Raw genomic sequence first — 10,274 nt, 5'->3', positions numbered from 1 at the left:
TTTCCATCTTTCCGTCTTCCTCCCTCTCAACCTCCCAAGGGTTCGACCTCTCTCGGGACTGCTGTCCCTGCATTCCTCTCTCTTTCTCGGTCCCGCCATCTCTCGGGCTCTCTTCGGCACCTCCATTACTCTCTTGTGTTTGGGCCACAGCCCGTCGATCGCTCGGTGTTGGCTCAGATGCCACCTCTCTCCCGATCTCACTCTCCTCTCTGCTGTTCCTCCCTCCTGCCCCCGTCTGTGCTCCCTGCCTGACAATTTGACTCGAGAGCTGCCAGAATTACAGCCGTCCCTGCACTCTTGACGGAAACCACGCTTTGGTTATTTTTGTCACAGTGAAGTAGGAATTTCAGGACATCAAAGAACAGAGAGCAGACACCGAGAAACGCTCCCCCTTTGTTCCCCATCAAATCCAGTGCCTAGCGCTCCCGCAGCGTGTACCTACATCGCTCCTGGCCTCTGCAGGAAAGTGAATTCTTCAGCCACCCCCGGTCCCGAGCCCCAAGTTTCCCCAGGAAACGGCAACCACCAGCAAGAGACGTTTCCCACTCCGTACATTGTTCTGAAAAGAGGACTCGACAACGAGGCGTAAAAATGTTTCGAGACCTTTACCGTCACACTAAGAAAAGAAACATGTGGTCTATCGGCTGACTCTTGCTATTGTTCCATACTGAACATTTGCATCGCCCTCCCCCCCCAAAAAATTCATATGTTAAAACTTAATGTTCGATGTAATGGAATTAGGAGGTGGGGCCCTGGGGTGATTAGGTCATGAGGGTGGAGCCCTCATGGATGGGGTTAGTGCCCTTATAAAAGAGACCCCAGAGAGCTCTCACTCTTTCTTCTTGTGAGGACACGGCAAGAAGACGGCCGTCTGCAAACCGGGAAGTGGTCCCTCACCAGACGGAATCTGCCTGCCCCTTGATCTTGAACTTCCTAGCCAGCCTCCAGAGCGATGAGAAATAAACATCTGTTGTTGAAGCCGCCCAGTCTCTGGTAATTTGTTACAGCGGCCCAGATGGACTAAGACAGCTAAGTAGCGAATCTCCCCCAATAGTAATGGCTTAAAACAATACCTTTGGGTCAGCTGGATGGTTCTTTGGGTCTCGGGTGAGCTCCTCCGTGCATCGCAGTCAGCTGTGGGCTGGATAAATGGCTCTGTTTCTGAGAGTTGGCTGGATGCCAGCCTTAGGTGTACTCGGTGCAGTCTCTCACCCTCCAGCAGGTTCCAATGGCACTGGGAACCTTGCAAGAGAGCAAAGAGAAGACACAAGGACTCTTGAGACCTAGGCTCAGAATCGACACAGGGTCACTTCTGCCCCGTTCTGTTGGTCAAGGTCAGCCAAATTCAAGGAATGAGGGAACCAACTCTGTCCCTTGAGAGGTAGAACTAAAAGTCACAGAGCAAAGGGTATAGGTGGGAAGACTGTGGCCACTTTTTCTTTACTTGTGACACTGATGGGGAACTGTGATGCTATTCTCTTATATGAATACAAAGAGAAAGCAGGCCCAAATTCTAGTCGAAAAGGGTGTATTTCACAGGAGATCCGAAGAGTGAGTGGCTCGTACTTCAGAGCCAGGAAACAACCCATTTGTGACAGTCATTACAGATGTTCTCAACATTCTGGCCCTTCCTTCTGGGCACACAGTAGGGTTACACGCCCCTGCCTATTTGAAGTTTGGCAGGCTCATGTGACTTGCCTTGAGCAGTGTAATGTGTGGACATTTTAAGAACTAGTACACACTTGACCGTATGTTAGATTTTCCCTTGGCCGGGGTGACTAGACAGTGGCTGCTCCATCATTCTGGGTCCCAGAGACAATGTGAACAATGGACTAGAGCTTCCCACTGACCCATGATGCACTTGGTGCATGAGCAAAAAATAAACCTTGGTTGTGTCACGCCACTGAGAATGGGAGGAATGTTATCGCAGCATGGCCCAGCTTATACTGACTAATATGCCACTCCAGGTATTTTAAGCATAAAGGGATCTAACGCAGGGAAATGAGTTACGATTTTAAAAGTCATTGGGTACAGCCACTATGGAAAACTATTTGGCGGTCCCTCAAAAAGTTAAGCATAAATAACCATCCGATCCAGCAATTCTAGTCCTAAATATATACCCAAAAGAACTGAAAACAGGGAAGCAAACAGATACTTGCATATAACTGTTCGCTGCAGCATTACTCACAATAGCCAAAAGGTGGGAACAACCCAAGTGTCCATCGGCAGAGGAATAAATAAACAATATGTGGCCTATATATATGATAGAATGTTATTCAAACAAACAAACAAAAAGAAATGAAGGACTGATACGTACTACAACATGGATGAACCTTGAAGACATTATGCTAAGTGAAATGAGCCAAACGCAAAAGGACAAATATTGTATGATTCTACTTACATGAAATATCTAGAATAGGCAAATTCTGTGCTCACTTAAGCAGCACATATACTAGAGAAAGCAAATTCTAAGACAGAAAGTAGATTAAATGTTACCGGAGCTGGATGCAGGAGGAAAGGGACAGTTATTGCCGAGTGGGTACAGAGTTTCTGTATGGGGTCAATCCCATTCATGAGGGCTCCAGCCCCATGATCTAAGCACCTCCCAAAGGCCTCGCCTTTTAGTCAAGCATTCGGTCTATGGCGATCACCCTGACCATCATCATCATCACCATAACCATCACCATCGCTTTGATCACCAACATTATCGTCATTACTAACCCCATTATTCCTCTTCCTCCATCACCACCATCACCATCACCACCACCACCATCACCATCACCATCATCATTACCATCATCACCATCACCATCACCATCATCACCATCATCATCACCATCACCATCGACATTACCATCACCATCATAATCATCATCACTGTCACCATCATAATCACCATCATCACCATCAACATCATCATCATCACTATCACATCACCATCACCACCATCATCCCCATCATCACTATCAACATTATCATCACCATCATCACTATCACCATCATAATCATCATCATCACTGTCACCATCATAATCACCATCATCACCATCACTATTATCATTACCATCATAATCATCACCATCATCACCATCACCATCACCATCATCATCACCATCATCACCATCATCATGGCTGTCTCGGCTTGAATTTCCTCAAAAACAAACTCTTAGACAAGACCTTGAGTGCAAGTGATTTATTTAAGAGGTGATTCCAGAAATCACAAGCGAGGAACGTGAGATGGGAAAGACAAGAAATCTGACAAAGGGTATGCTCATGAGTAAATTACTGCTGATGAAATGGGATTTAATCCCACAGGGACCATGCCTCAGGACTGTCTCCTCCTCATACGACAGAGAAGCTGAGACATTTGTCCACCCACTCCCATCATCTACGGATTGAGGATAGCTCCAGGAACATGGTTTTATTTATATATTGCTGCATAGCAAGTCTCAAACAAAAGAGCTTTAAAACTTTTGTATATCATTTCCCAAGGTTTCTGTGGATGGACTGCTGGGCAATTCTCACCCAGGGTCTATTATTCAGTGGACATGAGATGATGGCTGGGGCCGTACTCACTTGAAGGCTCCACTGGGCTGGACGTCCCAGGAGGCTCACACACATGGCTGGCAGTTGATTCTGGCTGTCAAGTGGGAGCAGAGCTGAAACTTTTAATCAGTGCCTACATGTGGGCTCTCCATATGGTTTGGGCTGAAAAGCAAAATGAGCAGAGAAATGAGATAAATTGCCTGGTTCTCATCTTTCTACCCACTCGCCGCCCCCAACATACACACTTATTGCTCTGCAAATGACTACTTAACCTGAGGCACAGTACTAATATTAGTGCCTTTATATCATCCCTTCTCAAATGCTCAGGTTTGAGTACAACATTCAGGTTCTCCCACTGCCCTCCCATGGTGGCCTAGGCTGGGACATGACCACCTGTGGCAGATTAGATTACTCTTTGAATGAATGAATGAATGAATGAATGAAGTCTTCATTCCATCCACCTAATCTTCGTGGACTTCTGCCTTTTTACACTGAACTTGGCCAGGTGACTTGCTTGGCCAATACGACGATGGCACACAGAACACAGAGATTGATATGTACCTATGCAGGGGGCTCACATCTCTGCCGTCACCATGAAAAGAACATTCGTGGCATAGGATGTTGGACACACCTGCCAAAGCCAGCCAAGTTCAACTCACCCACGAACAACCGAGGGAGCCCAGCCAAGAACAATGAGCCATCCAGCCATGCCCAGCCCCAATTAACTGAGCCCCCAGATGACCTTGGACTTTTGGGCGAGCCCAGGCAAGACCAGCAGAGCCACCCAGCCATGATCAGCGCACCATCAGCCAAACTCCCAAATGCCCGGGCTAATCAACACTTGTATGTGTACATCATACACAGGTTTTGTTTGGTTGGTTGCTTGCTTTGGTTGTTGTCCAAAGATAGTTAACTGATACATTGCATGGCATATCCAAAGATCATCACCAATGGATAGTTGCAATGTGAGTGCATGACCTCCAGATTATGTTTATTTATGATACAGGGACCACATAGCAAGATGGTACTGGCAAAATAGTGAAGACTTGTATCCAGAACCAGATGTTAAATGCAGATGACCTGGAAGACTAAAGGTGATTTTGTAACCTCACGAGTTTCAGGGTAATGTGGCTGGGGGGTTAACAGGCTGGAAAACCCAATGCTCAGGACTTCCTACGACTTGGCAGGGCTTCGCTCACATCTTTCCAGAGGCCAGATGACTTACGATACTGCAACAGACCAAATACAGAAGGAGCTATGAGAACCCAGTTGTCTACTATTGTGCAGGTATTAAATATCCTCAGGAATGTGAAATACTGCAACTTTTCTCGTTAATTGTTTTATTTTGGAAAATACAGCATTTCTAAATGTTATTTATGTTAAAGTGCAATGAGTTTCTAAATGCCCACCAATCGATGAATGCATAAACAAAACACGGCCTCTGTGTCCAATGGAATATTACTCAGCCTTAAAAAGGAAGGAAAATCTGCAACATGCTGAAACATGGATGAACCTTGACATTATGCTAAAGAAATGAGACAGATGCAAAAAGACAAACATTATGTGATGCCATTTGCATGAGGTAAATAGAATAGGCAAATTCATAGAGACAGAGAATAGAGGTTACCTGGGGTTGGGAGGCAGGGAAATGGGGAGTTGTTGTTTAATAGGTACAGGGTTTCAGTTTGAGAAAATGAAAAAGTTCTGGGGTCCCACGGTAGTGATGGTTGCACAACTGTGTGAATTTGCTACCAAACTGTACACTTAAAAATGGCTAACTATGGCCATGCCACCCTGAACGAGCCCGATCCCGTCTGATCTCGGAAGCTAAGCAGGGTCGGGCCTGGTTAGTACTTGGATGGGAGACCGCTTAGGAAAACCAGGTGCTGTAGGCATAAAAATTAAAAAATAAGGGATTGTAAGCTGACAAGATCCTTGTGATCTGTGAGGTCAACCAAGGGTTGCCTCGCCTAAAAAAAAAAAAAAAAAAGGTTAAAATGGTAAATTTTATGTCATGTACATTTTACCACAGTAAAATAATTGCCAAAAATGCAATGGATTTATTATGGTTATTTTTAAAAGAAATAATTTTGTTACCATCTCAGTCTTAATTCATTACCTAAATATTGATAGATATAACCCACCAACACAAAAACTCTTTGGGGGTCCTCGATAATTCTTAAGGGTATAAAAGAATCCTAAGGCCACTGCTCTAGGTGCAGCTGAGGTGAGCCTGAGCTGGCTGCACCTCGCCCCCGTGATTGTCTGCAAAGATTCGCCAACCCCTGGAAATTCAATAGCAAAAATGTAGTTTAAGTTTATCCTGGCCAAAGTAGACAGGCGACCTCCAGTGGAAATACAGAGTATTGCTTGACAGCGGATAATTTCTCTGCTGAGTAATTTACATTGTAGAGTCCACTGAGATTCTACAATGAAACAGAGGCAGAGATGGTCGCCTGAAATGAGGACTTTATTTCAGCATATTAACTTTCGATCCTCTTTTCATACACATTCACACGCACATAGAGGCTCACAGTCACATTCACACATGCACACAATTACACAGACACAACTAGATGCTCACAAACACACAGCACCCATAGATATGATCACACACTAGCAATCTCTCACACAGACCCACACACACACACAAATGTGACATCCAAAGAGACACAACCTCACACGTGGATACACACTCAGTCATCACACATACTTTCAAATACACGGACATTAAAAATAGTGTATCATTAACAAAGAGGACTTAGTAAGTGAAAGTCATTTTCTATTTTTAAAAAGTTGTAACGGAAAATGGGTTTCTACCCAAAGCCATTAAATAAATGTTGAGCAAATAATTAAGATGAATGTAGGTTTGGCAGCATGCCCAATCAGAGATCCACAATCCCTTAGCTGAAGTCCTTGGAGACAGATGGCGTTTCAGAACTCAGAATTGTTCCAATTTTAGAAAGGTAATTCTGAGCGGATGCCATATATGACGTAACATCCATCATGTGACACTCCCAGGGGCTGAAGCAGCCCCCTCCCCAGCAGACATGTTAATGTATTCGCAGCAAAATGTGTGAAAATTCACACCAAGAAAAGATAAAGAAAGAAGTGTAAATAACTCATATTAGTTGATTTGCCACCGTGTGAGATTGGGCAAAAATTATCCCCCAAAGAAATATTTTTTGGTTGTCAGAGGTTTGGGAGATATTTAGTTACAGATAAAGGAAGCGGGTTTGAACCAGCAGGCCCCTCGCCCGTGCATCTACATATATTCCTGCTCTGATTAGTAAACGTTCCGTTTCCGCGGATGGGCGTGGGAGAGGACCGAGGACCCAGGACCCAGGACCCAGGACCCAGGAGGACGGCGATGCTTCAGCGACCCCTTCTGGCAGTCCCAGCCCTTGCAATTCGGCTGCGGAGTTGGGATATCTACAGGCTTTGGACCGATTGGTCTAAATCTTCAGAGAAATCCCATCTTCACTTTCCAGTGAGTGGTTCAGGAGCCCAAGCCTTAAGCAAACGGCATCTGACATCCCCCTGGCGGGATGCGGAGAGGAGGGAGAAGTGGTCCATAGGTGTCATGTGACCCGGGTTGATCCAATCAGATTGAAGGAAAGCCCCTTGGCTCACCAGTAGGGGCCAAGCTGCCTTATATCCGAGAGATGGGAATGAGTTCGCAGGTGCTTGGATCTGTGGGCCCCCGGCGGGGTCGCTTGGGGGATGAGGCTGGCCCCGTGCACAGAAAGAACTAGAAACAGTTTACGTCCCTGTGGTGACCACGGGAGGGCGCTGCTCAGGTCTCCTTTTAAGAGATCCTGCTGCCTCCTTCCTGCGCTACCAGTGACAGAACTCGGTGGGCAGTAGTGCCAGCTCATGACCACCGGACCCGTTTGCTCAAGGACCCCCAACCCATGGACACACACCCAGACTTCCCCAGAACTCTATCACAGCCTGGGGCTCCTCCCACACAGCCCCTCCTCGCTTCTAACCTTTCACAGATTTCACGGGGCTCCCAGCTTCCACCATCGCCCCCGACAATCCATTCCCCACGGGGCGTTCAGAGGGCCGCTCACGACCTAAGTTGGCTCACATCCGTTCGTCCCCAGCTCGGAAGTCTCCCACGGCTCACTCTCACTCAGAGTAGAAGCCCAGGCCCTTGCTGTGGCCCATTAGGCTCTGCGGTCTCCCCGTTCTCTCCCGCCACCCCTCCTCCCGCTCTCCCCCTCACCCGCTCAGCTCCAGCCTCGTTGGCCACTTTGCTGTTCTTCAAACAAGCCGAGCACCTCCGGCCTCAGGGCCTTTGCACTTGCTGTTCGCACTTTCTAGGGCGCTCTTCCCCCGGAGCCGTGCACGCCCCGACCTCCCTTCTCCCAGGCTTCTACCAGCAGCCAGCAGCTCCATCATTCCGCCTTTACTCCGATTACATCACTCCTTTGAGCTTATTACCACCCGACCGAACATATATTTAAGTTATTCATCCTATTTCTTGTCTATCTCCCCACTGACATGTCCGCTCCATTGAGAACAGCAATTTTTGCCTGTTTTGTTCACTGCTGCATCCCCCGTGCTGAAAATAAGGCCTGGCACATAGTAAATGCTCAACAAGTATTTGTTAAAGGAAAGATTAAGGGATAGTGACCAAAAGAGAAGCCGAGAAACAGGGAGAGAGAAAGGAAGAGAAAAAAAGAAAAAAGGGAGGAGATACGAGAGGCTGAACCAGGTGAGAAATGGGACAGGTGGGGGGGCAGGAAAAGGGGCAGCAGAGCTGGGGCGGAAAGCAACAGAGATGAGAGAGCCCGTCGGAGTAAGGGACAGAGGGAGAGACACAGAGACACAAAGACTGAGGGACAAACAGACACAGACAGCAGAGAAAAAGGGGAGAGAGAAAGGTGGAGAGGGAGACGCTGAGACAAGAAAAGAAACATGTTTTTCTTCTCCCGGAACTGGGAGAAGCAAGCTGGAAAACAGAAAGGGGGGGAGCGGGCGATGGGGACAGAGATGGAGTCCTTCCCTCGAACTCGCCATTCGTGCACGTCCAGTGCTCTGGGCTGACTTGATAGCCCTTGGCATCCAAGTTGTGGCTTTTAAAGCCCCGAGGGACAAAGGCGGGTGGACAGAAGGAATATGCGATGCTGTTCTAAGAGCTTTAGATCACTAGCTTGTTTAACCCTCGAAGAAACCCCATGAGATAAATACTATGATCGTCTTCACTTCACAAGAGCAAAGGGGTTGAATAACCTGCCCAAAGTCACACAGCCAGTGAGAGGAAGAGCTGGGATTTCAATGTGGGTGCCTTGGCCCCCAAAGTCAGTGCCCCAAACACCACCTGCACTAGCTGTAAAGGGGTGCTCGCTTCCTGGGTTCCCCTTCAATCTGGAGACACCTTCTGGGAAGTGGTGCTGGAGGGGGAAATGGGAGGTTGGAAGGTAAAGAGACCAACATTCCCAGTCCATAGCCACGAGATATCCCAGTCCGAGGGAGGAAGCTCAGCTTCCCTCTCCTGGGAAAGTCTTCAGTTCCAAAGAAGAGGCTGGAAAGGAAAACCACTTCTTGCGTGCAGGCTCCCGTTTCCTGCCCAGAGCCTGCCTTAGTCTTCCAGGTGGGAAAATAGAGTCAACTACCTCTGACTCTTCCAGCAGGTCCTGATTGCCTCTGCCTTGGTTTACCAGCAGCACTGAAGCCCAGAGAGATTGTACTAATCTTCGAAGGCAGCACAGTGCTTTGAGAACTTTCACTGTGATTTCCAGGGGTGAGAGGAGGAGCCTCACCACCACCCCGGCCACCCTCATCTCTCAGACCCAAGGAACAAGGCATCGTTCCCTCCCAGAAACATCCCGACATCTGAGTGCCTTACCTCTGCCCCTGACATTATAATTACACTAAGCACAAATCCCCAAACCCCAGTTCTTGCCTGAAAACATCCTACGTCTCCTCTGGGCTCCTGTGCTGTAGCGGCAGGGCAGACCCTCTGCTTCTCTCCAAAAGCGCTTGTCTGCCCAAAACATGCAAAACACCATGAAGTCCTTGACTCTCTCTGACCTTCGCCTGTCCCGTTGCAGATGGGCCTCTTCATCCCATCCCAACCCGAAAATTACACGATGGCGATGGCAAGGGAAGGGAAGAACCCACTCAGCCCACCCATAGCAAGACCGACAAAGACCGGACACCAGGCAGGACTTCCCTCACAAACTCGAGGGGCGAGGCACCTCGGCAGACAACACGACAAAGAGCACGAGGCAGCTGGGGCTGGAGTTTATTGCAGGTGGACACAGAGATTCAGAGAGGAGGGGGACGGGCTGTGGGCTCTGTGCTCAGAATCCTACGGAGGGAGGGTCGAGAGAGAGAGCAGGATATGGTCTGCCAGATGGTGGAGGACCGGGCCTGACTGCGGAGGAGCTGCGACGGGCGCGGCCCAGAGCCAGCTCCCCTCCTGCCACCCTCCCCATTCTTCAGGATGACGACTCCAGAGACGCTAGGCTATTTCATGAAGACGGAGTCCGGGCGCAACTGGGAACGGCGCATCCACTGGGGTGGGGGCGCCGGACTCTCGAGGGCCGACGGTGCAGCTCGGGGTGGAAGGGATGGTTACCCAGGTCCTCGCCTCATCGCGGCCTCCCGCGTCTCTTTAGGCGTCTGGCGGTTCCGGCGTAGGCTGAGGTCGCTGTGGCGGCGGCAGCTCGAGCTGGGGTCGCGGCCCGCCGGGGGCTCCCAGGAGGCAGGAAACCG

The 10,274-nt window shown here is 48.7% G+C and overlaps 1 protein-coding gene and 1 non-coding gene across 2 annotated transcripts in view; one reads left to right on the top strand and one right to left on the bottom strand.

Annotated features, from left to right (window-relative positions):
* CCDC9 (coiled-coil domain containing 9) overlaps window positions 1–10,274 on the bottom strand; it is a 31,229-nt gene that overhangs the window by 8,055 nt on the left and 12,900 nt on the right. Inside the window, exons 15-16 of the transcript XR_003046285.1 lie at window positions 3,576–3,707; window positions 1,074–1,242 (exon numbers count right to left, since the gene is read on the bottom strand). The gene's annotated coding sequence lies outside the window, so the exon portion shown is untranslated. The remainder of the gene's footprint in view (window positions 1–1,073; window positions 1,243–3,575; window positions 3,708–10,274) is intronic.
* LOC112479724 lies at window positions 5,322–5,440 on the top strand. The gene has a single exon (XR_003046311.1). It is a non-coding gene; the product is annotated as a 5S ribosomal RNA (ribosomal RNA).

The sequence above is a fragment of the Pteropus alecto genome, unplaced genomic scaffold (genome assembly GCF_000325575.1).
Source record: "Pteropus alecto unplaced genomic scaffold, ASM32557v1 scaffold194, whole genome shotgun sequence".
NCBI classification, from domain to species: Eukaryota; Metazoa; Chordata; class Mammalia; order Chiroptera; family Pteropodidae; genus Pteropus; species Pteropus alecto.
Note: the sequence above shows the minus strand (reverse complement) of the source record. Positions and strands in the feature narration are given on the sequence as shown.